We start from the raw sequence: 27,634 nt of genomic DNA on the forward strand, positions 1-27,634 counted from the left end.
TGTGAGCTGCCTCTCTGCAGGTGAGGAGCTGGTAACCACCATCACAACAACAACACATCTCAGCGTCATCCTTGGCACTTGCCCAAATCAATCGTCTCCTTTGGAAGAGAAGTTTCCCCTGAAACAAGGGTGAGATGTGGCAAGGCAGTGATTTTCAGGACAGTGGGCGCAGATTGTCTCTCACTGGATCGTTAAGCTTTCCTGGGTGCTTTTGGAAATCTGACTCGTATGGATGTTTGCATTTAGAGCAAATACTTGGGCTGAATTCATCATGTTTGAATTCCACTAGGTTTCTGAACCCGATGTTCCTACTGGCAGGGCACCGTGGAAAGCCCACAGGGAAAAAGGCTTGGGGGAATTGAGATGAGCGTGGTGGGAGCCATGGTGCTCAGGAAACAGGGTGAGTTGGGTCTGGGCTGTTAAGACGGAAATATTCTGTGGAAAGTCCTGCTCTCTCTGAGGTCACATCAGTCTTGCTATTGGCCGTAGTGGAAAAAGGAACAAATCCCTTGTTTCCATCGAGCCAGCTGAAACACAGACTGTGTTCATCCTGTTTCACCTACAGCTTTTAAACCATCGTTACTGCATCGCCACGGGAAGTTTCACTAGTGGTTAACTGAAATGTCACAAGCCTTGAATCTGATGTGAAGCTGGAAATAAACTCTAAGTTCGCCCACGCTAAGAACTGAAGACCATGTGTTCATGTTAGGCATCTTCTGTAGATAAAAAGAGGGAGAAAAAGAGGCAAAATTGTCTTGATGGAACATTTTTCCCGTTAGAAAGTTCTTCAAAGCCTTTTCAGAGGCACCGTCAATCAAGATGAATTGCAGATCATTCCTGTGCATCCAATAATGAGAATGGTTGTAGAAATTCCTCTAATTGCATATAATTGGTTTTGAAATTAAATGATCTGGAATATCATTGAGTGACTCTGAGAAGGATTATCTGCTAAGAAAAAGGAGCAGCCTGCTGGAAGGAGATAGATACGTGGAAATAATTATAGCAATGGTTAGTTTCAAGAATTATGATACCAGAATAAATAAGACTAGTTTAGGTCAATGCATCTGGACTGTTTCCCAGTTGACTCCTGCACAGCAGTACTGTGTTCTGGCAGGTCTAGAGCGACACGCGTAGCTTCAGCTTCTTTAGAGGAAGAGGCTGAATAGCATATGCTGAGGCAAGGTTGTCAGATGTCAGTCCTTCGTATTTTCAGTGTTAAGTGGTACAAAGCAGAGCTGCTTTTTCACCATCCTTTCCCCAAGCATCTGATTCTGTCAAGTGACTTTTATTCATTCATAAATATTCTCTGGACTGCACGGTCATGCCAAATATGCAACTGTCTGGGTAACAATGTGCAAACAAGGTGTGCCTGATTCCTGCATATAGTTACCGTGACAAGTGCAAACATGCAGCAGGAATTTGAATACATGAATGAACAGACACCTAGATTAGCAAAGAATTTCTGAATGCAGAGAGCCGATTTGAGCAACAAGTCATGGCATCTGTATGTGTAAATTATGTGTGCCATTGCACATGAATTTTGAAACTCTGTTTCTAAGGAATAAAGGTATTTCTGTGACCACAAAGCTTATCTGGGTTCCCCTTTTAAAACAGTGATGAGATCACTGGAAAAAGAGTTAGCCACTGCTCATCACCCTTCCTCATTTTGAAAGCCTGTGTGTTAAAAATCACGCAGTGCTTAGTTCAGAGCTTGGATATCTAGGGAAAACAAGATCCAGAGATGGAGGAGAGAGAATAAGGGGACTCACAACCAGTGGAGCCGTGGTGGCAACAGAAGGGTTCCTTGTGTGCCAACCACAAAGAGATGGAAAAAATACAGAATCCAGCTCCCGAGTTCCCGGAGCCCACAGCCATGAAGGATGGAGGTGATCAGTCCGGGAAGGACTCTTCTGTCCCCTCCAAGTCACCCACACCCCTGCCACCATTGTCTGCAGCAGCAGGATGGGAGCCTAAGGCAGCATGGCGTTGTGGAGATCTCTGCTTGCTCAGTCCCTGGGAGTCTAGCCAGGGATTTCTCTTTTGAGGTAGTTGCGTTTTTGACCATTTCTGCACGCTACATGCATCCTTCCCCATACTCTTCCCTTAAAAAAAGACAGAAGGCAAGAAAGGACACCATGACACCTGAGCTGCTGCTAGCCTGCAAACTCATGGGGAGCATCGGCACTTCCCACTTTCAGACTCTTTCACTTCTGAATGCTGTTTAAAAATACCTGCTAAGTCTGACTGGACTCAGTCACAAGGGTGGGCAGCTTGAGGCCAGATGCTGGATGAAGCCTGCTCCTTGCTGAGAGCTTCCTTCTCAGCTGTTGTTTGGGCTCCGTCTGGGTGCGTGTAGCATCAGTGCTGGCCGTGCTCCTCAGCTCCGCGCTAGCAGCAGTCACTGTTTCTGTTATTACTGTGCTGAGCTGAAGAGGAAATAGTGATGCCTTTTTTGGAGCTTTTGAAGGCTCTTATTTCTCAAAGTCTCTTTTAGAAACCTAGTTCGGAAAATGGTGTTTAATTAGCAGATGCTTGCAGCCACTAGAAAACTGAAGCAATGAAACAAAGGCAAGCTATGTTTAGCTACATAAAGCATACAAAAAAATGAAAAAAGATGTGGAGTACAAACCGTTTTTCTTTTTGCAGGGTTACATGCAACACAAATGAGTTCACTGGCTTGGTTTACCGCATCAGTCAACAAATAGTTGTGTCAGCATACACATGGGAGCAATGTGTGCAGGGCTGGGTGGACAAGCACCCTGAGCTGACAAGAAAAGGGTACGAGGGCTGACATGGACGTGCACCTCCAGAGAGAAGAGTACCCTTGGGGGAAGAGCTAGTACTTGTCCAATACTCCCTTTTTCCTTGCCACTTTGCTCTTCTAGAAAAAAGTTGGGGGCATTGACTGTGACCTGACCATAACACTGAGTAAGCTGCGTTGCAGGTACATGGAAATGATGAATGCACCTGTGCAGCTGTACTTTATTTCTCACTTTTATATTTTGACTTGATTCTTTGTACACATTTATGGATGCTCTTCTTGTTTTTTAAGTCCCCGTCCACTCTCAGTCCCCGGTGAGTGTAGGTGTTGGTGCAAAGTGGGACACTGTGACAAAGCAGAGTTGCTGAAGTCCTCCCTGCTTGCTTCAGGGACACACGGTGTGCAGCACTGGTACCCAGACAGCATTCCTCCGGCATCTATGGCACATCCACAGGTGGGAGCGGGGTCGTCACACACCTTGTTCTGGGGATTGTCATTGTCGTGTACTCCCCAAGTGCTGTGCAACTCTCACCACCGTAACAGCAGGGCAGGGTAAAATCTCTGTAGCACTGGTTTAGCCCACACAGTGTTAAAACGACATCACGGTCTTGTCACTGTGCTGCAGACCGCTGCCAGAGACCTGCACCTTCCCCAGGCCACGGGTCCCTGCACGGGCTGGGCAGCCCTTACAGGCAGCACCGTTCGCTGCAGCCTGGCGGGGCACGTGCCCTGCAACAGCAGCCCTGCCAGTTCTGAAAAATGTCTGTTTTGTTCCTATTATCCACATCAGAACTCATAAAATCACCCGTCTTCAGAACCAGTAGCCAAATTTCTTGCCTGTTTACATCTCATGTTAGAGCCTGGGTAATTTGGGGAGATTAGGCAGTAAACAGTTGTAAACAGAATAAACCTGGATAACGTTGCAAAGGGCAGCCCTCTTAAATGTTGTTTTTAGTGTCGGTGTAATTTGTGTGTGGTTTTGTTTCGTTTATAAAGGCAACACAGTGATTAGATATGCTGGATGAGATAATTGGAAAATGCCTTACTCACCGGGATGTCTTAAAGGTTTAACCATTGGCTTAAACTCGCTTGTAACTCCAGCCACTGCTTAGGCCTGGGCGTGAAGCCTGCGTGTAGCCAGGGCCCTTGCTCCAGCAGAGGAGCAGAATTAACTTTTTCCTGCCCTGGCCAGGTACAGGGAGGGCCGGGACCCATGCAGACGGACTGGGGATGGGCAGAGCTGCTGGCAGCTGGGAAGTCACCATGTGCTTCTCAGCCTATTTTTGAAGCTAGAAATGCAAGTGTAGCCAACTCTTCAGCATTTTCCCACACCTTTCATGTGACACGGGACTGTGCCCAGTCACAGGACTCTGTCCTTAGGACTTAATGAATTATCACAGTTTCACTTCCCCGGTGTTTTTTTGTTCCTTTTTGGAGGCAGCAGAGTTGGTTCCCTTTGCTGCCCTGATAGCTCCCTGGGGAACTGCATGGTGGGGCTCCTGTCCAAAAAGTGGCTGTTATTGATGGATTTTCTCCAGTTTGGGGCAGTTTCTGCAGGCCGGTAGTGCCCATCTCATTCTCTCCAGATGTGTTTCACACCAGCTGTTCAGTGATTTCAAATACAGAACCAACCCTTGGGGCAAAAAAAAAGGAGCTTTGCAGGTGGTTTTATGCATAATTCTCACTATGGTTAAGCACTAACCTTAATGCAGTTTAGATCAACATTTAAAAACAGTGAAATGTACAGCAATTCACATCGTTATATTGAAATGGTTAGAGAAAACTTAACCCTAACTACTGCATGCACCCGTTGCCTACCCACAGCTTTTGGATTTCTTGATAGCCAGTCCCCTTCAGGTCTTTGCCCGTTGTGCTGCGTGGAGGACACAACCATGAGGAGCTGCACAGCAAACATATGCAGAAAGACTGGCTACACAGAAAATGCTTTGACTATACATATAAAACCCAAGCTATGGATTGAGGTGCAGGTTTTCTGATCTGCTTCAGTTGCAGCCATTCTAGGGATGCCTGTGACAATAATCATTAAAAATGCTCAAACAGCTATATGATTTTTAAGTCAATGGTATCCTTTAAGTCTAACATAATATTAGAGTGTTAATTAAAAAAGCATACCAAAATGAAATGCTCCTTAGAGAACCAAGAACCTGTCATTTGTGTGAAAACCCTGGATTATAAACTGCTTCTTCTACTTTTGCTGCCAAATATGCAAAGTAAATTGCACAATTTCAGGGATGCAGTTGAGCTGCTTTATATTTTTCTTTCTCCAACTGAGAAAAAATTTTTTTTCAATCTGAGAGGGAGTCATTTGTTTTTCTTGCGGTGTAACACATATGGGCCCTCATCAACAACAATACAATATCTTTTCCACCATTTCTTATCTCAGTTTATCATGTGGTTGTGATTTTTCTAAGAGAAAAATTGTTCGTTTGCTTTGTTTGTTTATAATTTCTGAGCTATTTTTCATAGTCTCATTTATCAAGAAAAGCAGCAATCGCAGTTGTGTGTTGTTTGGGGGCACGCGATCTTTTTCCCATCCATGCTTAGTTGTGAGAATGTTCTCAGCATGTGAGACTGTTCTCATCCAGATTGTTCTCTTCCTTAGTTGTCAAATACCCAAATCCTTTTACTTGAGCTTCATCAGTAGATTGCACAATCAATGGTTGCTTTATGGCAGATGCTGAGATGCTTTCTTACCAGTTTGTTAGCACTCTTTTTTTAACTTGCAATATTATAAAACGCTGGTTCAAGTTTCATCAGTGTTGTAATATGCTCTGGGAGAAAGGGATGGAGAGCTTTTAGAAACCTACCTCAATAAATTCTCAAATTCACGTGCCTGCAACTCAGTCATTGAGAATGGGTTTATGAGTGCAATCTCCTCAATGGGAGAGGGAAATTGGACATAAAAGTATGGGCTGGTCTCAGCCGCAGGGATTGGAGACATTAGGTTGGCATAGGACGTGGGTATGTCATGGGGAATGTTTATTGTAGAAAGCTTCCAAAACATGTTTAGAGCATTTAAAATCTGATGGTCTTAAAATCTGATAGCGTAAATTAATTGCATAAATCAGAATAGTTAGGGTGCTCAGTCATGGTCCCTTTATGTGTAAATTGTGCTGATAGCTCAGTGATCACCAAAAGTGTCCAAGTCTTGTTCCACAGGTGGGACAGCCACTTTCCTGTACATATGAGCTCTCCAGACTTTGGTAACCTGTCCATTATTTATCACTTTACTCTCTTTGTCTAAATTGTCACTTCGGATTTTTGTTTTGTGTTGTGTTCCCAACATCACACCGGATATTTCGGGGCCATGCAGTAGCTGCGAGTCCAAGCGCCCGCCTCGGCCATTGCGGGCGCTGCTCCCGCCGTGGCGGTCGGCGCGCTGCTCGGAGGGGCCGAACACGGCGCCCTGCTGCTTACCACCCGCCCCAGCAGCGTCTCAGCCCCAGAAGGGTGGGAAACATTTGCCTGCTTTGCTGCTGCTGCTGAGCTCACTGTATTTGTCCTCAAAAGCATATAAAAAGAAAAAGAGGAAAATTGTGTAGATTCCTACAGCTGAGGCTGGAAGGGGCCTCCGGGAGCCCCTGGGTCTATACACGTTTGATAGGTAGTTTGGTCTGAGTACAGAAAGGGACTGTGAGTGCTGACATGAAATGTTTCTCTCCTGAGGCCCATCTGAGGTCCTTTCAAAGTCAGCACAGGGACTGCCTTTGACATTGAGTGGCAGATCTGGGGTCCTTGTGGTGACGTTCATGTCTCCAGCTTTGAACTTCTAACAACCGGGCAGGTGGTGTAAGCTCCTGGTAGAGACACGGACATCTCCAGGACTTTCTCCACCCATCCTGAGGCACTTGGGGATATGAGTGAGCTGCTACGGATCCTGTCTCAATCCACCAGCTTTTGGGAGAGCCTCTGTAATTCACTCAGCACTTTGTGGGACTTTCAGCTTGGCGAGGACGTTAAGTTGCCTGGCTGTGCTGAAAGCAGTTCATAATTTCTTCCTTATTTCAGAAAATCTATTTGTTAAGAGAGATTTTAGTCTGTGATAAAACAAATGACTTGTGAGTTCATCACAGCTCTTCAGGATTTGCAGAGGCTCAGAGCTCAAGTGTCATTTCACAGCAAGGGTTTTCCTGCTGTTAGACTTGTGCTGCATGGCTGGAGTGTGAGTGGAGAAGGGTTCGGCCAGCAGGATTTAAGCCCAGAAGCTGAAGGCATTAGGCTGTGGACTTACTTGCTCTCAAAAAGTGTTTATAGACAAGAGGTTGGGAGTTTCCAGGAAATCCACCAAAAAAAAACCAAAACAACAACAACAAAAAAACTCTGGGGCAGCATCTGTTACACACCATGATGTGAGACTGCAGCAGTGGAAAGCAGCTGGATTGAACTTTCTAAGGCTCCTTTCTTCTGCAAAGAAAATCAGAGGTTAAAAAAGCTGCAGTATGTTTGCAGGCAGTATTCAGCCCCTACCACAAATGCTGGAAATTGAAAAGAAAATCCAGTGCAGAATGGTAAAAGCCATCTGTGCACTTATATGCTGTAGAGTTGTATGACCAAACATTTTTGCAGGGAGAAGCTCTTGCTTCCACAGGAAAAAAAATCAAGATATGTGCTCAAAATACGAACAAGCAAAAAGCAAGACCTCTTGGTTGATCAGCATTCCCTCTGCGTGCTTGCTGCCACATGTCCCAGTGGCAGTCCTCCATTGCCCTTCGCCTGTCGGGTGTAACTAAAGAGAGGCCAGAGCCAGAGCTGGCCGCACTGCATGGCACCGGGGTCGGTCACAGTGGTGCGTACGGGGCTGCCCACCTGGCTGAGCTGCTGCAGCGAGTGGAGGCGCGGGCATCTCGCCTGCAGTGCTCGGGGCGGCTCTGGCTGGCTGCCCTGCCATCACTCTGCGTCCTGGGCTGCTCCGTGGCCTGAGCTGAGCCCCACGATGCTGCCACGACCCTGACACTGCAAGCTGCCTGGTGCAGAGCTAGAGACTCAGGAGCCCACCCTGTTGCAGCACAGGGTGCCCCGGCAGCATTTCTGGATCCAAAAGCGTTGTCTTACTACAGCCCGGTAGGCTATGCATGGTGAAAACTGAGGGATGAGCTACCCATCTGTACATGAAGGCTTTATTTATAGCTCTTCCTAATTCAAAAATACTGGAACCATGTAGAATCTTAGCACGTTTGCATGTCTAGACCACCAGGCTAGGGATGTGTTAGAGCCAGGCTTATTTCCACTCAAGCTGATGCCAACAACTTGACTAATGCAGGACTGGAATTACCCCTCGCCCCTCAAACACACCTGGGTCTGGCAGCAGCATGCAGCCGGGCACCTCGTGGGCAGAGCAGGGTGTTGAATCCCGCTACATCAAGAGGCTGCCCCTGAAAACCTGCCCTTGCTAACAGCTAAATTTGGCATTTCTGCATCTCAGCCAAGAGTCATTTTTTTGAAGATGTTCAATGGACAGAGGAGATGAAATAATGTATTGCAAGACAGTGGCAGCTGCTCTGAGGTGCTGTGGGGCTGCAGTGCTTGTAGTAGTGCTTCTGGTATCCAGAGCATTGCTGCAGCTCTCTCACATAATCGTCTTGTAAAGCTGATGTCGAGTTCCTGACAGGCTCCTAATCCGTCCTGACATGCACACAGATGCTCAGCTGAGTGTCATTTCCTGCTCTGAGGAGCCCAGATTGTTCCTGACTGGCCCTTGGGTTTGAGCAATCAGTTTAAATTTTCTCTCTCATTTATTTCTTTGCCTAAGGGAGCTGTGCTTCAACCCCCTTCTGTAAATCTCCTTATCATATAACATGCAAAATACACTCAGCAAGGGCAAGGGCTTTATTGACGAGCTGAACTCCTGCGAGATTTCATGATGCTGCAGTGCAGGTTTGCTCTGGGTGCCTTGCAGCTCTGCGCTCTGGTTCCACGTACCCAGCTCAATCTATGCCGGTACTGTGCGAGGGCAGGGAGAGGGACTCTGCTGTCCTCAGGAGGCATAAAAGGCTCCAAACCACTGTTGTCAAACCAAAGCAAGGTTTAGGCTGAGCAAACAGCAAGGTGCAGCTCCTTTCCAGGTTGCTTGCTCCTGCTTTCACGCCCAGGACAGCTCAGGGCACACCGAGAGCAAGGTTTCAGCGCAAGCGCAGTGGCTGGGGCTGGCGCAGCGGGGCTGCAGCAGCAGCAGATGTCTCAGGACCGCTGTCTGCTCACCATTCAGAAGGGAATGCTCCACTTGGAGTCCTTTCCAAAGGACTCCAATTTGAGGTTAATTAGCAACTTCTGGCTTCACTATCTAGCTGTTCTGTTTATCTTTTGTCTGAGTGAGTTCTTTTCTCTTCCTGTTGTTGTTCCTTCTTCCTGAGCAAAGGGGGGCCACGCAGACACCCGACCCCTCTGCGTTCGGGGGACTTGCAGGCCAGCACAGGCTCTGCCGCCTCCTCTCTGCTCCCAGATGTGCTGGCTGGTCCTTGCCTTGTCAATTGTCTCTCCTTAACCTTTAATTTTTGGTTTTGCCTAAATGAGGGCCATTTGAGTGCAAGGTGACAGAGGTGAGAAGCATGGTGCTGGGCTCAGTAGTTAGAAGAGAGCGTTTTGCTCTGCTCTGAGCCACCCTTTCTGGCGTGGTCTCAGCTCCCACTAGAAGTGCAGACCTGGTGGCCGTGCTGGCTGGGACTGCTCCTTCCCGATCCCCAGCGCTGGGGCACTGGGACCCTTCAGCGCACCGCCGCAGCCCGTGGGTGGCTGTTGGAGCAGAGAGGTGAGATCTGAGCTGCCCTCGGAGCCCAGCTGCTAATGTCGGTGGAAGGGATCCAAATACTAGCACATGGGCTGGATGCAGCTCAGCCGTGGGGTAACCCCTGCTGTTCAGCGGGCATGCACTGGCCATAAATGTAGTCCCCTGTGTTACTCATGCCCCCACCCTCAATGTTTTATATAACCTCGTGAACTCCACGTAGCTGTAATCTTAAAAAGCCCGTGGCCTTTGCTAGACTTGCATTTTAAGCAAGAGGCCTGGAAGAACCAGGCCATCTGTGGTGGTAATGAGTTTCTCATCCTTTCAGAAAGCGAATAGTCCCTTGGTGGCCTTCCCCATGCTGAAGGCTGCATGGGATTTTCCTAACTTGCGTGAAAGCGGAGGATGGAGCAGTGCGGTTAGGGAGACCGTGGTGTGAAACTACTGGATATGACCCTTAAATTCATCTGTCAAACTGCCGCCATTGTAGGACAGGTGAAACAACAGATACTGAGCATGGAAAGATCATCTGTATGTGGAGCTATTGTGCAGTCTGTAAACGATGCCCAGATCTATGCAAACCCAGAGGTGCTTCTGAACCAGGTGTCTGCTGTTAAGCTTTTCCCTCCCCTCTGGGACTGTGAACTGCCCGAAGCTTCCTGCAGACCGGGTGGCAGAAGTTAACCACCAAATACCTGCTGGGGGCTGCTTTTGCAGGGGCCATTTCTTATCTGTTAACACTTCTGCCTCCATTTCTCTGTCTTGATCCCATCTGAGCCCTCTGCATGGAGTACTCCACTCCTCCTTCCCTCCTTCCTGTTCTCTCTTTGTGGTTATACCACAAAGGTCTTCGCCAGGCTCAGCTCCTCTGTCTCATGGGAGACCCCGGCTCCCTCTTGGCCCTCTCATCCTAGAAATCCTTCCTGCTCTCCTCCCACTGTCCAGTGCAGCACGCGGGCAGATGGTTTCTGTTGCAGCTGTCAGAGTGCAGCTGCATCGCTGCGCGCTGGGACAGCCGCACAGTAGCTCCCCTCATCCTTCGCACTGCGCCCGGCCTTCTCCTGTCCCCTCCCCAGTGTGACTCTGCACAGGTGATGGGCTCCAGCCAGCTCACAGTCAGCAGGGACAGCCTGGGTCGTGCTTCTCTCCTTTGCACCAGAAATTTTAACCACAGCTCTGCATGCACAAGTGAGTTAGAAAGTCAAGCGACGGGCATGCTCCAGAACAATCCCTTTATTTCTCAGTGCGTGAAGTCTCCAGCCCAGCCCTCAGGTTTAACCTTTGAGTGGTTCTGCTGCATTTCAGGTCTCTTGTGAGTCTCTCAGCAGTGACTGCCACAGCACCTGTACGTGGCCCCTATGGGAAAACTCTCTGTTGCTGCTGGGTCTTGGAGCACGTGCCCAGGGATTGCCTTCCCCCAGGTCTAGAGTGTATTTGGGGTAGCAGCAGCATGATAAACAGATAATAAGGGAAGAGCAGTATTGTGAAAAGGACCATCCCTTCGTGCAGGGACTGGAATCTTGGAAATACCCGATGAGAGATGTGCGTGGACGTGCATCTCCCAGTATCAGATGGTTTGTTCCTGTAGCCAGTCATCTGGTCACACAGAAGAGAAGGCGTCTGTCTGGAAATCGCATTTTCACACTCCCACTGTCTGGGTTTTCAATTCAAGTACTGCCCCAAACATGTATCTGCTTTCCCTTCCTTTTTTTTTTTTTTTTTGGCTTTTACTTCTTGCTTTTTCCCCCCCTCCAGTTTGAAGTATTTTTCTGGACCAAAGTGATCAGGAAGGAATAGCAAGGGTCCCTCAATTCGTGTCTGGGTGCTCTGTTCTGCCAGACTCCCCCCATGGTCCTGCAGCTGGCCCATGTGCTGTTTATATGGATCCCAAACCATATCCACTTCTCTGCCAGGATGGACCCAGGATCTGAGTTTCAGCTTGGTGGTCCTTACCAAACCACTTTTTTTTCAGAAATTCAGGTCATGAGAAACAGTGTAAATGCTTTCTAGTTCTCCCAGCTCCTATTCCACCCCCCCTGCCCCATTACTCTCAAGTTTCAGCGGCAGCAGCGCCCCTCTGCCAGCCCTGTGTGCCCTGGGCCCCGCCAGGGACTGGGGTCTCCCAGGAAGAGCCACCGCGCAGCCTCGCCGGTTTGTTTGCTACGGGGGGGGAGACACCAGCACTTGTTCTCCCGCTGCCAGCTCGGCTCTAGGAAGTCTGTGCTCTTCCCACTGTGTCAAATGTGCTCCAATTTCAATGGGATTTCGTTTCCACCAGTAGTGGTTCACATGGTGCAGCCCAGCTTCTGGGCTCGGCCTCACTCCCTGCCAGAGAGGTTGTGTCCTGGAGAAACCAGCCAACTGCAAACAGTACGTGGGGCTGATATCATTGCAACCGATCTTGGCCCCATGCATGGGAGAAACGAGTCTTGGCAGAGAGCTGTGCTCTGCTCCGCTCTTTCCCTCCCGCCTGCGACGTGCTCCCGCAGGACCGCACCAGGGACCCGCTCCCACTCCAGGTGGCTCCAGGGCTGGCCAAGCCCCACCTGGTGTCTGCCCCTGGTCACAGCTGCAGCCCATTAACTCTGATAACTTTGTGCAGGGCTCCCCCGCGTCCCCAGACCTCACCAGGAATGCCCATGCACAATCCAGGGGAGCAGCTTGTGGCCTTTCTGGGGAAGGGGCCGGAGGCTGGTGCGGCAGGATGCCACCACCCGCATTTGGGCTCTGCCTGTGCAGCCCTGCACTGCAGATCACAGCCTGGCTCTGCTGCCTCTGGTTGCTCTTCCTCTGCTCCAGGTCATTAGTGGGAGAGGCTGAGGGCCTTGCCATAGCCCCAGCCCATCTGCCAAGCATGGAAACCGCTCCAACACCTTCTCTACTCCACCAATATACCATCAATGGTGATAAAAGAGCTGGTAGGAGACCAGGTCTGAGAACTGTGGTGATGCACAGGGCAGGCCAGAGCCTTGTCCACCCTGCTGCCACGCGGTCTGCAGGAAGGTGGGAACATGCACTGGAGACAGATAAGGAGTGGGGGACATGCAGGGTCAGGATCTGAATTTGGAGGTGACGCATCTGCAGCTGCTTCTGATTGCGACGGTGTAACTCATGGCTGGGAAAATCCCAGTTAATTGGTGGAAATTTGGATCAAGCGGATTAAGAAAAGGAATGGTAACGTGCCAAGATATGTCATTCGTACTTTAAAGTATGCATTGGGCTAATAAGCACGCAGTAGGAAAAGAAGTTGACGGGTGGGGACCCATAAATCCTTCCAACTTCACGTGCGAGACAGAACTCACAGACAGCCTGATCCTTGCCTTACTTGCCTGCTTCCACCTTCGGCTGCGTACGGTGCCTCCGGGATGAGCCTCCCCTCGGGGACAGGAGGCTGCAGAGGCAATGGCCGGAGCCTGGATGCCTGACTCGGGGCTGCTGTGGGTGAAGCTCACCCGTCTCTGGTGCATCATTTCCTTGGTGCATCATTGCTTCTCAGTGCATTTACCGCTGTGGGATCTCATGAATGTGTAAGCAACTTGCTGCTACGAGACGCTGTCTCTGACCACAAATTGTGAGTATTTAGGCAGTCAAATTTGTTTCCGTTCCCATGCTGCTGTTGTAGTTATCGTGGTGCAGGTCAGAAGGCACGGTGCCGTGATTTGCAAAAAGCCCAATGACTTGACGTTTTGCTCTTGTTGGGAGGGCTGCTAGCCCAGGCGGAGGTGTAGGGAAAATAAACAGACCAAGTCTGAGAGCAGAAAATGCAGGCTGGCCTCTGGCATAACAAGCCCTCACCCTGCAGCTTCATCTAGCAACTGTTACCTATGATTAAGAGTCCGTATCAATCTTGATGTCATGAAAGTCATACAGACCATGAAATCCCCATGTTCAGTGTGGAAATACAGCATTTGATGCATTTTTGTTTGAAATGCGTTAAATCTGAGTTAGAGAGGCCGCAGGGAGTGCTCTGGGCCCTGTCAGCCAGGAGTAACTGAGTCGCTTCACCCCCTGGCCAAGCAGAGCATACAGATTCACCACCATGCATAACATTTTCTCCCCGGCTCATCCATGACAAACTGTAAAAATCTCAGGGATGTTTGCCACGAACAGCCTGTGAAATCAGCCTCCTCTCTAGGAATGAGAAGCCTGCATAGCTGTGCGCCTGGGCTTCTCTGCCTGTTGCGTGTTCCCTGCCAGAGAGCAGCACCAGAGCAGCAGCTCAGAGGCAGGGTGGTGGGGCAGGGTGGTGGGGCAGGGCATCAGGGCTTGTCTGAGCAGTCTGTGATGTGCAAGAGGAGTGGGGAAGCAGGGTGAAGATAAGAGGCTGCAGTAGTTTGAACACTTCTCTGTCAGCCTGGCACTTGCTTATTTGCTGGGCAGGGGTTTAATCTGTCAGGGACTTTCTTTCATGCGCTGTGTTCAGCACAGGCTATAAAGCCACTCTCTGGGTGAGAGTCTCTGTTGGCAAGTAAGATGTGTTTTAGCAGCCAGATAGCCCCGGGGATGTCCCCGATCGTTCCAGCCATCCCATGGGATTCCTGCGTGCACCTGCAGCCAAAGGGGAAGCGGTGAAGTCTGCTCTGCTGCACCAAAGGAGCTGCTCGTCACTGCAGCAGGGCTCAGGGTCTGCCTCGGGTTTCGTACAGCTCCGCTGTCTGCAGCTACAGTTTCACTAACGTGCTGATTGATAACTCTCTGGAGTGCATTGTCACTTCCTGTCCACATTTGTCCCAAACTCAGCTCTCCCTTTGACATTTCCCACTTGTGGAGCAAAGATTGGGGTTTGTCCGAAAAAGGGGCATGTCAGAGAGGCCAGAAGCAGCTCCCTCGCTGAGCACGGTGGCCTGGCAGCGTTTGTTTGTGCGAGGTAGAGTTCTCACGCTCTAAATATACAATCTGCGATAAGGGAAGGGAAAAAGCCCAGCATGGAAATATTCCCTCTGTAAGAGAAATAATTTGCCGCTGCTAAAAATATATGTTCATATTATTCCTGCCTTGGTCTCTAGTTTGATGGGAGAGAGTGCACGCAGGCTGCCCTCAGGGGACTCGGCTCCGCTGCAAATACCCAGAGCTCAGCAAGGCTGCGTGTCCGCTGGGGCTGGAGGATCACGGGGGGGCTCGGCATCTTCGCACTGTTTTATCATCCCCATCTCTTTCTCAGGGCAGTAAAGCTGTGGTACAGGGTTACCCTAAAGGTCATAGTCAGTAACCTCTAAGCAGGTGCTGACAGTGGGAAAGGAAAGTGATCCGCGGCATTCCCAGAGCAGCTGGGAGCCCCTTCCCAGCCCTGTCCGTGCAGCGGCAGGAACGGCTTTGTTCGAGGGGGACGCGTGCTCAGGGTGGTGGGATATGTGTAATCCCTTCCTGTCTCATCTGTGAGCGTCCCGGGCCCGGTGCTTCCTTCCCTGATTGCTGCTCCCGGGACCCCCGTTCCCATTCGCAGTGCTTCCGCGCCCCGCGGGCCAGTGTAGCAGCCGCCCCGCGGGGCAGTGCCGGATTTCCCAGGGACTGCCCCAGTCAGAGACAAAGCCAGCCCGGCAGAGTCCTGCCCGCTTGCTTTTCCGCTGCTATCCGGTACTGAGTGAGAAGCGAGCGGCGTTTTCTGCTAATTCAGGGGCCCACGTCCTCAGCTGGCAGAGCCTGGTGTGGCTGTCTGGAAGTGGCTGTGTTGCCTAGAGAGCTGTGCCCTCTGCTCAGCTGGGACCCCAGCCCACCCAGCCCTTTCTCTGTCCCCAGTGCCACTGCACACAGTCACAGAATCACCGAATCATCTAGGTCGGAAGAGACCTCCAAGATCACCCAGTCCAGCCTCTGACCTAACACTAACCAGTCCTCCACTAAACCAGATCACTAAGCTCTACATCTAAACGTCTTTTAAAGCCCTCCAGGGATGGCGACCCAACCACTTCCCTGGGCAGCCCATTCCAATGCCTAACAACCCTTTCAGTAAAGAAGTTCTTCCTAATATCCGACCTAAACCTCCCCTGGTGCAACTTTAGCCCATTCCCCCTCGTCCTGTCACCAGGCACGTGGGAGAACAGACCAGCCCCCACCTCGCTACAGTCTCCTGTAAGGTATTTACAGAGAGCGATAAGGTCTCCCCTGAGCCTCCTCTTCTCCAGGCTGAACAATCCCAGCTCCCTCAGCCTCCCCTCATAAGACTTGTTCTCCAGACCTCTCACCAGCTTTGTTGCCCTCCTCTAGACTTTCTAGACCCTGTAGTTCGTATAATCAGGTGAAATCCTTAATCTTCACAGTCTGGGTAATGAGACCTGTGCCGTCACTTTTGCATCACAAGGTTACCACAGCCACACGTATCTCCTGACTGTTATTTGTGAAGTTGCATTAGTTTACAGCTAGGTGATTATTATGGGAAATAGAATAGATTCAGTTCAGGATCCAGCAGCTGGACCACTTGGCAGGGAAAACATCCCTGTGAAAGCTGAAAGATGCCTTTTTTGTTTACATTCTAGTTCAGACACCCTCACCATGCTTATTTCAGGAAGGTAATGAGAATAACTGTCGCCACTCAGAGAGGCGCTCCAGAAAGCCCTTTGCAACCTGTGCACTGGTCGCTGACATGGTTTTGAAGTATTGTTTGCTTTGCCAGGTTTGCTCATGAAGGGCAGTGTCCACAACTTGCGTTGGTGGGGGCTACAAACCCAAGCCAGGCTGTACTGCGTCGTGCCAAGTTGGGTTTTTGAAAGGCTTCTGCAAAGCCTGGAGGAGGACTGAAAGGATTTCTCTGCTACATGTGCTAAGCGACGTGGGTGGAAGGGCTGACAGAGAGCCTGAGGCCCAGGAAGCCACACTGGTGGTGCAGAACACACCGCACCCCGATGTGCTGCCATGGCCTGCGCCTCGATGTGGCCGCGGGGCGATGGGGAGGGACAGCCGCCATGCCTGGCGTGACGGGGCAGCGAGCGGGACGTGTGTGTTTGAAGAGGAAATGTCCATGAGGCGAGGGTTGGATGCACTAATCGCTACGTTTGGAGCTGTTTAGCTCAGGTGTTCTAGCTCAGGTTAAGTGCTGAAAGAAAAGCAGAATATTGACCTCACGTCAAGCTGGTCCCAATGCGTTTCCATGTGGCCTTCGGGGAAGGGTTTTATTTTGCTTCACTGCCCTGTTTGTGCCACTGGGTGAGTCACAGCCCCGTATCGGCCCGGCAGCGCCCGCAGGTTTCCTCCTGGCCTCAGCAGGGCTGGCGAGGACGCAGCCTCCCCCCGGCCACAGCCTTCATTCAGCTCCACGCTGTGCTCGGGCTGTCCCACGTCCATCCTGGCACCAGGTCAGGAATGTGTGCGCTGGGCAGGCATGGCAGGGCGGGGAGCTGCTGCAGAAAGAAAGGGAAAAGCTGCCTCCTTGCTCTTCCTGCTTCAGACCCTCTCCCATTTCAATCGCTGGGAAAGGCAGGGCTCAGCCAGCTCAAGGTTGCGTCCTTCTGCTGCCTGGCCGCAGGCCAACGTGCGTGAGAGCAGCTAGACACAATAACCACGTGTCACACGCAGCATCGCTCCCCTGCGACTCAAGCAGGCATGCAGGCAGTGCTGGGAAGGGATTAGCAGGAACGAGGCTAGTGGTGGGGCTAAAGAGTGTCAGAGCTATTAAATAGGTTTCTGCCAGGTATGCTTCCAAAAAGGCAGCCTCATACCTTGGTACACTGGGTTCTGGAGTGCAGAAGTTCTGCCCCATCAGGCATTCAGCTGCTCAATGGGATGTGAAAAATATGGGGAGAAGCAGCCTGCACACACAGCCTGGATGCAGACTGGTTTAAGCCAAGGAGACAAAAGGGGAGGCTTGAGCCTCTGCTCAGCTCATGCCTTAAGCAACCAAATGCTGGTGAGGGCCTGCACTGCTCCTGACCTCAAGCCCAGGCAGTATTTGCCTGTTGGATGCTTTGGCTTAATGCAATGTTTGGTTCTTGGTCAAAGATTGGAGCAAAATCAGATCAGCATCTGTGCCAGCAAGTCAGTATAGCAATAGCAGGACGTATTATTTAGGGTCACTTGGTAACTGTTTTAATACAGCCTTTATCTTGCTTTGAACACAGGGAATATGGAGCAGATCTTAACGAGTGCAGACACAGCCAAAATTATTTATTGGTTGCTGCTTGTCAGGCTTGCCCTGCTCATCCGGCCACACACTGCACCCAGGAGAAAGCCTCTGCTGAGGGCTAAGACATTGTAGGATTTCTTTTCCTTTATCCTATGATGGTAAAAGGTCAGAGTCTGTCCTTATGGATGGAGATGGGTTTGGGAACAGAGCTAAGGAAGAGCACAAGTCCTCTCCTCTCCCTCTGCCCTCTGGTCACCGCTGCGCTGGAACAAGTCCATGTGTTCCCGGGTGACTCACACCAGCCCTTCCCAAAAAGAGGAAAAGGAGACGGTGGTGGTTTATAGAAGAAGGAGATGGCTGTTAACAGAAGTGTTTGGGATAATTACGGAAAGACAGTGGGTTGGGTGGTGAGAAGGGATTGGCTGAAGATTTCCTCCCAGGCTCTATTGGGCCATCACTTCGGTGTTGGCCTTCCCCAGGCAGTTACTTCTCACCTGGCTCCTGGATCTCCTACCTGCTGCAGCCGGAGCAGGGGAGTAACAGTGGTTTGTGTGCTTTCAGCTGGGGTCTTCATGTCCACACAAGTGGTGGGACGGGGAGGTGGCCAGTGGCCCTGCGCTGGCCCCCAACAAGCCCCATGGATCAGCCCCACTGGACGCACACACTGCTGGTTGTTTTTTGAAGATGTGCTAAAAGAGGTTGGAGGAGGCTGAGGTGCTTGCTTATACATCCCAGTCCTGAGCCTGTCTGCCACTCCTCTGCATTGTGCTCAGTGTGGAGAACATACATGTCCTCTGCGGAGAAGTACCCCTGCTTTTCTGATGGTTTTGTCTTTAATCGTTGCTTGCTTTCCTGACTCTCCTCCCCTGCTAAATGAGACCGGGAACCCACGCTGCAGCCATGCCCTGGGAATGCGGCAGTGACAGACGGTGCCACGGCAAATGCCTGGAGCACAGGAACTTCACAGCCTGGAAATGGCCATAGATGTTACGTGACACAACCAGGATGACAGGAGAAGGTGGGATAGAGCCTGGCCTGGTCTCATGAGCTCTGACTTAGCACCTGAGCCTCACAGTTCTGCTGAGTGTTATACTTTTGGGGGGAAAGTCCTGGCAGGTCTTCAGTGGGCACCACGGGCCATGCCCAGTGCAGCACTGCTGCTGGCACAGCCCGGAGAGGCTACGTGTGTCCTGGCTTTCAGCAGTGGAGTGGCTGAGCCAGGGCATGTCAGTTCACTGTCTGCAGAACTGCTGTGACCCACAGTGAGTCCCTGTATCTCATTTGCCTCCTCAAAAGCACCTTCAGACCCATGAGTCAGTAAAAACCCCAGTGAAGTCACTCCGGCTGCACCACAGGGCAAACCCTCAGAAGCCACAGCTCCCGGCAGCACAGTGGTCTCCTACAGCTCCCATCACCGTGCTGCCCCAGCGAGCACACAGGGTTAGAACGCAGAGCCGTGGGCATGGGCACTCAGCACATCCTTTCTCTATGCCTGCAAGCTCCTCGGCATCACTCAGACCCGATCCAAGCCGCAGCAGCCCCATGGTTTCGCAGAGCAGCCTGCAGTACGAAACCTCAGGCCCTGCGAGCAGAAACCTGCAGAGCAGAGCTCTGCCGGGCTGGGCCGCTGGGGCTCACTTGTCCGCTGGTAACCCCGGCCTCGGGTGCCTTGCTGCGACCCAGGTAGAGCAGGGTTAACGCCAGCGGTGTCCCACTGCAATGGCCTTTTTATCTGATGCGATCCAGCGCATTTCCTGGTGGAGCAGTTTGCGTCCGGTCGTTAAGGCTGCTTGGCAGCTGAGCAGAGAGGAAGGCTGGAAGTAAACAGAGGCGCTCTTGGATCGGTAGCTGGGAAAACCAGTGAGAAACGGCATGGGATTGCCGTCTCCAAAGCCTTCTTGCTTCCTCGCCTCGCAGACAAACGGCTTCCTGCCAGGGACAGCGCGCACAGCGCGGCTCCGCAGCCACCAGCCCTCTGCCTGGCCAGCCCCAGTGCCGCGCGTGCTCTGCCTCCAGCAGGGGCTTCCAGCGAGAGGAACTCATCGGGGACTTGAAGAGCTTGTGGGGTTTGCATGCCTGGCTCCACGAGGCCCCACAGAAAATCCCAGGCTGTATTAACTTGCTGCGTTGACCTCTTGCCCTCGAGTCCTCTCTTCACATTCAGACTATCTCACCTTGGGTGTACAGCTGCTCCTGGACAGGATGATGGGGCTATTTTGGCTGCTCAATTCTGAATTTCTGGACTTTCCCCTTTCTCCTTTGAACCACTTTGAGCATGTCCTGGAGGTTCCTAGAGTGAATGAAAAATGTGTTTCTAGATCTTTGGGATCAGATAGGAAGGCATCATCTTTCTCAGCAGCTGAGGACTGAGTCATAAGTGAGGACTGGACTCTCCCATGGCTAATTAAGCAGTGAGAGCAAGACCCTATCCCTCTAGCTGTTGGTCTTGAACTACAGCAACTCAGCTGCCCAGGTACAGATGTCACCATCTGATTTGGACAGACGATGGTCATGGTGCTGTGGACTTCCCTGCAGTCACCTTGTCTCTTCAAGGTTTTCCTCTTTTCTTATTCCTAATGCAAAACAGTTTTTCTCATGACTTCTCCCTGGATTTGGGCAAATATTAGTGTACAAACTCCAAGGCTGACAGGAGGTCAAAGTCTTTCTTCCAGAAAGGAGACAGATACAAAAATGGCCAACTAGACTAAAGAATGAGAGTTTGTTTGAGTCCACAGTGCTGAGCATGTCTGCCAGAAGGATTTCCCAAATAATGAAAACATTCGCCTGTTTCTGCTGTTCTTTATCCTGTACATTAAAAAAAAAAAAAAAAAGGAAAGAGAAGAATAAAGGAGGAAGGTTTGAGGCTTTTCTTTATAACTCTGTATTAAATTATGTAGCTGGTGATCAGCTACAGAAATAAATAATCCATCACATGGAGCTATAGCTGAGGTTCAGGATATGAACTCCACTCCAGTCTGTGCAGAGAAGGAAAGCACTCACCCAGTCTAATTCAACAGAAATATCCTTAGTTTCTCATGGAGGCATGAAATAAAAAGGGGGCTGTTTCCTTAGCCTGAGCTTTCCACTGCAAGGTCAATAATCACAAAATGCACCAGACTGGAGGGTACTGGGATCCCAGTCACAGCGTTTTCCATGTCACAGGCTTGTTCTGAAGCCTCTCTGTAGCTGTGAATGGAAATCGATAATGACTTCACTGTTTTGCAATGTAGTTGCTGCCGGCCATGCAAACGGCAGCCTTTATCCTGGCGGTGAATTTGCCTTAGATTCCCACTGGGGCCTCATTTGAATTTCATGTCTCAGTGCAGAAGGGCAGTTGGCTGATTTCACGTTCCCACTGTCTCAGCTCTTCTCTGCTTTTTATATGCATGGACTTTCCTGGACTTTCCCTGGAAGCAGAGTCCAACCTGCCATTTTCCCTTTTCTTTCATGTCATTGCTGTTTCTGCCAGCCTTAACGTTTTTGAACAACCAGGCCATCACACCGGCCATCAGTGTCACATAGAGACCCTGGATCTTAAGCCACCAACACCACTTGAAAACCCTTGTCCCACATGGGGATGTGCTAGCTGCTGAGCTGAGCACTGCCTCTCCAGTTACCATTCAGAGAAGGGACGAGCTCATGGTTGCTGTCCTGCAGAAGTCCAGCCAGGCCAAGTCAAGCTGAGCTCTTTGCTCTCCTGAACAGGCTTGAAGATTTGGGCTTTGCTGTTGGCATGTGTTTTTGGCTGCCGTACAAATTCCTCTTTTCCCTTGAAAAATAACCATACAGTTGAGAGTTCTACCTCAAGACTGATGTTGTGTGGGGGAGCAGTAGTGTACACACTACCGGCACAGAACAGCATGGTCATTACCTTCTGCGGGGATGTGGGACATCACCCAGATCCAATCCTGGAAAATGAAACAATTCTGTGGTTCCTCTTGCCCTGCTCTGTTATGTCTGGGCAGCTTGTGTTGTTGATCTGTAGTTCTTTAACCAGCCTTTGGGATTGTTTAAGGACTCTTTGCTCAGGCACATAAATCAAGAGCCACTAATAGTAAGAGATATTTGATATCAAGACTTACGTATTTACTTAGAGTGAAAGGCTCTACTTCTTCAACAGATCCTCAGTGCTGTGTATCTGAGGGTTTCCCTTCAGTTTAGCATCATGGCTGAAGTGTTTGAAGGAACCAGTCTGGCCCCAACACATCTCAAGATGAGCAAGAGGCAGCCAGAGGTAGACGGGGCTGAGGCAGCAGCGTCCCTTTCATGTGTCTGCCTGGCTCAGCAGCCTTGTGTTTCAGAGGCAAATACAGGCCCTTCTTCACAATGTTTTTGCTCCCATTTGGCTGTCTGGGATTATGTCTCCATTGTGCTTTGCATATTGGTGAGCGGTTATTCCTTTAGGATTTCCTCCTGAGATGGCACAGCTTTTGAGGAACAGCCGTACCCTCTGGTTTTCCAGCAGCCTGCTCTGCCCCAAGCCTGAGCCTCGCTTGAGCCTGTCTCTAGCTTCCTACCACTCCTGCTTCTTCCTCCTTGGCCCATGTAGTCCAAACCAAGTGCATGTTCACAGGAGATCTTGCCAGGCTCATGGATCAAAACAAAATATTTAGAGACTTAGGTTTTTCATGAGCTCGTTCCCTGAATCTGTTCCTAAGAAGAGCCAAGTTCCTGTGCCGAACAGTTTCCTCCTTGTCGCAACACGCACACGCTTGCCTTAGGATTTGCATGTCTGAATCCTTGCTCACGCCGCGGTGAGGCGCGGCTCCACGGGTCCCGCTGGGAGCTGGAGGGGGACGCGGGAGCGCGCTGTAGGGGAGCAATGCGAGAGAGGGAGAGCGGATGCCTGGATCGCCGGGAGGAGGGAGGACACTGCGCTGCCCGTGGTGGGAAAATGAGTGTCAACACCTGTTCCGGTCTGTGTGCTCGGACTCCTGACCCACAGTGGATTCTGTCCCTGGACGTCAGTCCTGTACTAGCCTCTTGTCTGGACAATGTTTCTTGACAGGAGCAGTAAGTAGAGCTGGACCGTCCTGTGGCAGTGCTGGGGGAACCTGCAGTACTTTAAGCTTCTCGCTCCTTTCACGCCGTTTGTGCCCCTGTTTATGGGTGCTGGGGCAGGGGGAGCCCTGACAAAGCACAGCTGCTGGGGAGCATCACTAGCAAGTGCCCAGCCACGTGTTCTGCTGGGTGTTTGAAGCAGGAGCTGAGGTTCCCTTCTTGGCCGAGTGCTGAGCCCCAGCTTGGGCTATAATAATCTCTGGTGTTGCTCTGGCACCAGGCCATGGAGGCTCCCGAGCCAGTTTCTCACCACCAGTTAATGAACTTGCTGTGTCTCCTCGAAAGGCAACCAGTTTCCTATAGCTGCTGGTAGAGCTAGGGAACCAAAGGCACATGGAGGTAAAGTGGTCTGCGAGGTGCCAGGGATACAATTTCTGTATCTTGGCTGCCCTTAACCATTAGAACCAAGTCAGTGTGTGACCTTTACTGTTTTGTATAAACATCAGTGTGATTATAAGATATCACCAGGCTCTGCTTATTCGCAGAACATGTGTCCAACTTCTCCTTCAGTGCTGCGGACCAGCTGAGGAATCTGATTCTGCTTTTCTACCCAACACTGAGATAGCTCAAAGGCCATGGGACTTTCTGAACTGAGGAATTTAGCTGCCTACAAGATAGAGTGTGAGGTTCCAGGTTAATCCATGAAGTTGAACCAGGAGGAAATGTCAGTAGAGACATTTAGCCTCCATCCAAACCCCATGAGTCTCTCAGCTGCTTTGAGGTTTTGCTTGGGTTTCTCCATCCAAGATCCCTTCCTGGCATCCCTCTGTGTGCTGCAAAGGAGGAGGAGGATATTGCTCTGACTGCAGGTCTCATGAAGCACAGATGGGGCATGGCCACCCACATCCTCCTGGTGCTTAACATTTCTGTGTCTGGGTACAGAGAAGTTTTGTGTTACACTTGCTCCATTTGCCAACTGCAGTGCTGCAAGAGCTGGAGTCCATCTGAGAAGTGTTTTGGGTTTCTTCCTGATTTATGATAGTGAAGGGAGAAGGGCCTGTCCCCAGCTATTGGGAGGAAAGAATCTGCCCTGAGCATGCACAGAGGGAGGGCAGACAGCTAATAAATAAAGGTATTAAGTCCTCTCTCTGGAGAATGTCCCTGTGATGCATTTTGCCTGGTGCAAGATCACAGCTTCGGTGCAGCTGTGCAGAACAGACGTGCAGCAGGGCCCCAGGCGCTATGGATGGTCAGTGATGAAGGGACACTGCACTGGCTGCTCTGGATGAGCCTTTCCAGCCCAGTCCCTGCCGGTCTGGCCAACGAGCTGTGCCCAGAAAGCAGTGTGATGGTCCCTGGCAGCAAGTTGCTGTAGCTCACCAAGAGGCTGGTGTGAGGCTGGCAGGCAGAGAGGGGAGCAAACAGAGGTTGTGTGTGCGGGGAACCACTGTTGGAGCTGTTCCTTTGTGAGCAGGAGATGGACAGAGTGCTCCTTCCTGGTGTGGTGAGGGCTGGCATTGCCCCAGCGTCTGGGGAGCCCCGGGGACAGGTGCCTGCTGATGGGGACGAGCCCTTAGGAAGCAAAGTCCTTCCAGCACTGTCTCTCACTGCCCTGCTCTTGGCTGCAGCGGGGGTTTGGAAACTCTCCCGCAGCTTGACACCCCCTTCCCTGGTGGCTGTCAATCACAAGGGGCCACCAGGAGGCTCTTTGTCTCAGAGCACCTCACATCGAGGTGTACCCCAGTCCTGCCATGAGCAGGGAGGCTGTCATGTGTGGGGTGGGGGTGGAGAACCAGCTTTCTGGCTTCACCGACTTTGTAAATAGAAGGAAGTAGGAGAGACGCGAAATCTCTGATTATCTTCCAAGGGGACTCCCATCCCCTCCAAGGCATGTCTCAACTTCCCAGCCAAGGCTGGAGCCATTCCAAGAGCCGCAATGTTTCTCGTCCTATTTTGAAGCACTTTGCTCCTCTCGGTACAAACCTTCTAAGGTAGCGATGCCCCGAGCCCTGGTGCAGAAGCAGCCTGTAGCCAGAGCACGCAGCTGACTCACAGGATCCCATCTCTCTTCCTGCTGCAGGGGAGACCTGTTCCAGGCAGAGCATTTGCAAAGGTGCTCCAGAGGAGTGACTTGATGCAGAACTACAGGTTTGGAGTTCTGCTCCTGGTTGTCTCTGGCATCCGTGAGCTGGGCATGTGGGCAGGACCCTCTGGCAGTGCTGCTGCTGCACCGCAGGTCTTTGTGGTGACCGGGACACTCTTCCTCCAGCAAGGCGCACTGATGCAGAGATGCTTCCCAGGTCACGTTCCTAGGGTTTTCCTCCTCCCACCTACATCGTTCCTCCAATTTTGTGGATATTTGTGGGTTTGCTCTAAAGGCACTCTGTGCTGCACAGCTCAGCAGAGCCCTTCATGGCTTTGGGGAGTATCTGAAAGGAGAGACCTAAAAATTATAACTGTCATTATCAAGTTTTGCTTGATTGCAAGAATCTCACCTGGTCCCTGGGGGCGCACTGGGCCATCTGGAGTGGGTGCAGGCACCTGCCCAAATTACTCGTCTAGTTTCTGGTGCGGTGGGCAAAAGGCACGCAGGGCTATGGCAGCACCCCCTTGGTGCTGCCAGCCAGCACATTCTGAGCATTGTTCTCTGCAGCAGGACACCACCACCCACCCGCTAGGTCCACAGTGGGGTTAACCTCTCCTACTCCCCTGGCCAAACACAAACAGGATGGCCCGTGGCCTTGCAACCAGGAAGGCTGTGAGTCAACAGCAGTTCCCCCCTGCTGACAGAAAGCCCTGCCGGTTTCCCGTGGTGGTAAGGCAGGGACTTGAGAATCTGTGGGAAGAGGAATTGGGTTATGGAGTTAGTGGGTAGGAGGAAGGGATGCTGTTGAAGGAGATCAGGGAGTCCACAGGCAATGGAGGAAAGACCAGTACTAGGAAGAGATTTTAGCTTGGATATAAAAGCAAACAAGTCTGAAAGTAAGGCTGAAGGCAACCTTGTCAAGGTTGTTAAAGGAAATGGCAAAAGATGGGTTGCGCAACTCTTGGAAACTTTCCAGCCATATAAATGGAAAGGGAAGCAGGAAAGAAGAAGTGGGGCTGGTATGCACTGAGGATGGGACAAAGATGAAAGATAATCTAAGTATAGTCCGGAAATAAAATGAACACTTTGCCCTGTTTTTTTGGTAGCAATGGAGATGCTGGCTGAGGGGGCAGATGCAGGATGAGTCATGCAGTGTGTGGGGATGGGAAATGCCACAACTCAAATGGAAGCAGCAGTCAAGGATTCTTGAGCATGCAAGCAGGTAGGACCAGCTAGCTTCTCCGCTGGAAATCAGAAAGGACTGGCACAAAGCTGAAGTCACGCAAGAAGGGTTTGTAATAAATCTGTCAAACCACAAGGGTTGGATGGTTTGGCTGGAGAACAGCAAATAGAGGTCTATTTATCGGGGTAGGGAGAGTGTGTTCTTGGCACGTAGGCGGCTATTAGTCTGAATCTATTAGTATGCAAACCCTTAGAATAAACATTAAAATAGAGAATAATTAAGAACATGGATAAGATGAGATTTGGATTTTCTGAAAGTAAATGATGCCAGGGTAGATAAAAAACCTGATCTTCTTGACAAAGCAGACAGGATATATCCGAGTTGTCTAGTCTTCAGTAAAGGAGCAGGAAGGTGCTGGGCTGCGAGGACAGTGCTAGATGGATTTCTCAAAAGTCAGCCTTGGAAACGATGTTGTTTCATATTTTTCTTAATGGCCTTGGCACAAAACATAGAAATTGCTAATGAAATTTAGTAATTACCCGTAATTGGGAATCATCATCAAAACAAAGGAGCTGGGGAAAATTGTGCACAGTGAACTGGATGCCCTTCAGGATAAGAAAAAAATAACGGAGTGATGTACAGAGGGGTGTATAGCTTAGGTTTCTGCTCCGCATGAGGAGCTGACGTTCACATAGAATCTCACAAACCTAATGTTGTGAAAGGCCTCGGTGTGTGAGCGAGCCACTGAGTCACTGAAAAGGGGGCAGAGGAAGGCTGAGAGGGGACAGAGCACTCAGCAAAGCTGCTGGAAGGGCAACGCTGTCGCACGGAGCCCTCTGAGTCCTCTGATCTCACAGGAGTGACATAGAAGAAGGTGTGCATGGAGGAGCAGGAGGTGCTCTGGAGAAGATCAGACAGTAACGGTAGAAGCGCTGCGTGGTTTTGTGTGATGCATAGTTGGATATGGAGTCTGTCACAGACTGTAGAAACCAAATACAGAGATCAGAGAGGATCTCTGAACACAGAGAATAGAGAGATCCTGCTTTTGGTGTGGGATGTTGTGACTCGTGCCGTCTGCATCCCCCGATGTCCTGAACCTGTTTGGTCTTGAAGCCTGGGGAGGACTCACTCTTTCATGCCTGTTCTTATTGCCCTCTCACAGGATGTGATTTCATGGGATGACCTGACTAATTTTAACACGTCACTGCTGCCAAAAGGTGGTCCTGCCCCACCCAGCTCTCCATGGGGAGCTCTGCTGAGCTCGAGCAGCTGCTGAGGCTTCTCCAAACAGGCAGAAGAAGCCACTTCAGTGCACTGCTGTGGCAGAAAGCAAACGTGGACACAAAAAAAACTGGGGGGGGAGGGGGGGGGGAGGGGTTATTTCCACATTTGCAAGCCAAATGGCTCCTATGAGTTCTGAGGTTGGGCCAGGACCAGCCCAAGGGTGTGAGCAGGCGCTGAGAAGGGGGTGCAGGGCCAGGACCTCTGAGGGGTCCCCTCTCGGCTGCAGGCAGCTCAGACGCTCACAGCCCTGCCATGAACCTGGGCCCTGAGCTGCAGCGGCTGGTGGGCGTGCAGAGCAGGCCGCCGGCCCAGCAGGCCTGAGCTCCGCTTTGCGCAGCTCGGTGAGGTGGTTGTTCCTCGCGGCAATAGTTCCTCCCGGTTCATGGCCCCACAGATGAAGTCAGATGGGAGCCACGGGGAAATCTCAAGGCAGGTCAGGGACATGACGATGCCGCCACACAAGAGGAGACCTAAAAGAGCCTGGCACAGTCAGCTTAGGTGCGGGGCTGGCTGAGAGCGGC

At 51.0% G+C, this 27,634-nt stretch overlaps 1 protein-coding gene across 28 annotated transcripts in view; it reads left to right on the top strand.

Annotated features, from left to right (window-relative positions):
- EXD3 (exonuclease 3'-5' domain containing 3) overlaps positions 1 to 27,634 on the top strand; it is a 300,821-nt gene that overhangs the window by 193,297 nt on the left and 79,890 nt on the right. Inside the window, exon 21 of one of the 28 annotated variants that reach the window (XR_010826104.1) lies at positions 1 to 27,634. This exon is cut by the window's right edge and continues 6,289 nt beyond it. The exons of the other annotated variants lie outside the window; for them this stretch is intronic. The gene's annotated coding sequence lies outside the window, so the exon portion shown is untranslated. 28 annotated transcript variants of the gene reach the window in all.

The sequence above is a fragment of the Anser cygnoides genome, chromosome 20, assembly GCF_040182565.1.
Source record: "Anser cygnoides isolate HZ-2024a breed goose chromosome 20, Taihu_goose_T2T_genome, whole genome shotgun sequence".
In the NCBI taxonomy this organism is placed as follows: domain Eukaryota; kingdom Metazoa; phylum Chordata; class Aves; order Anseriformes; family Anatidae; genus Anser; species Anser cygnoides.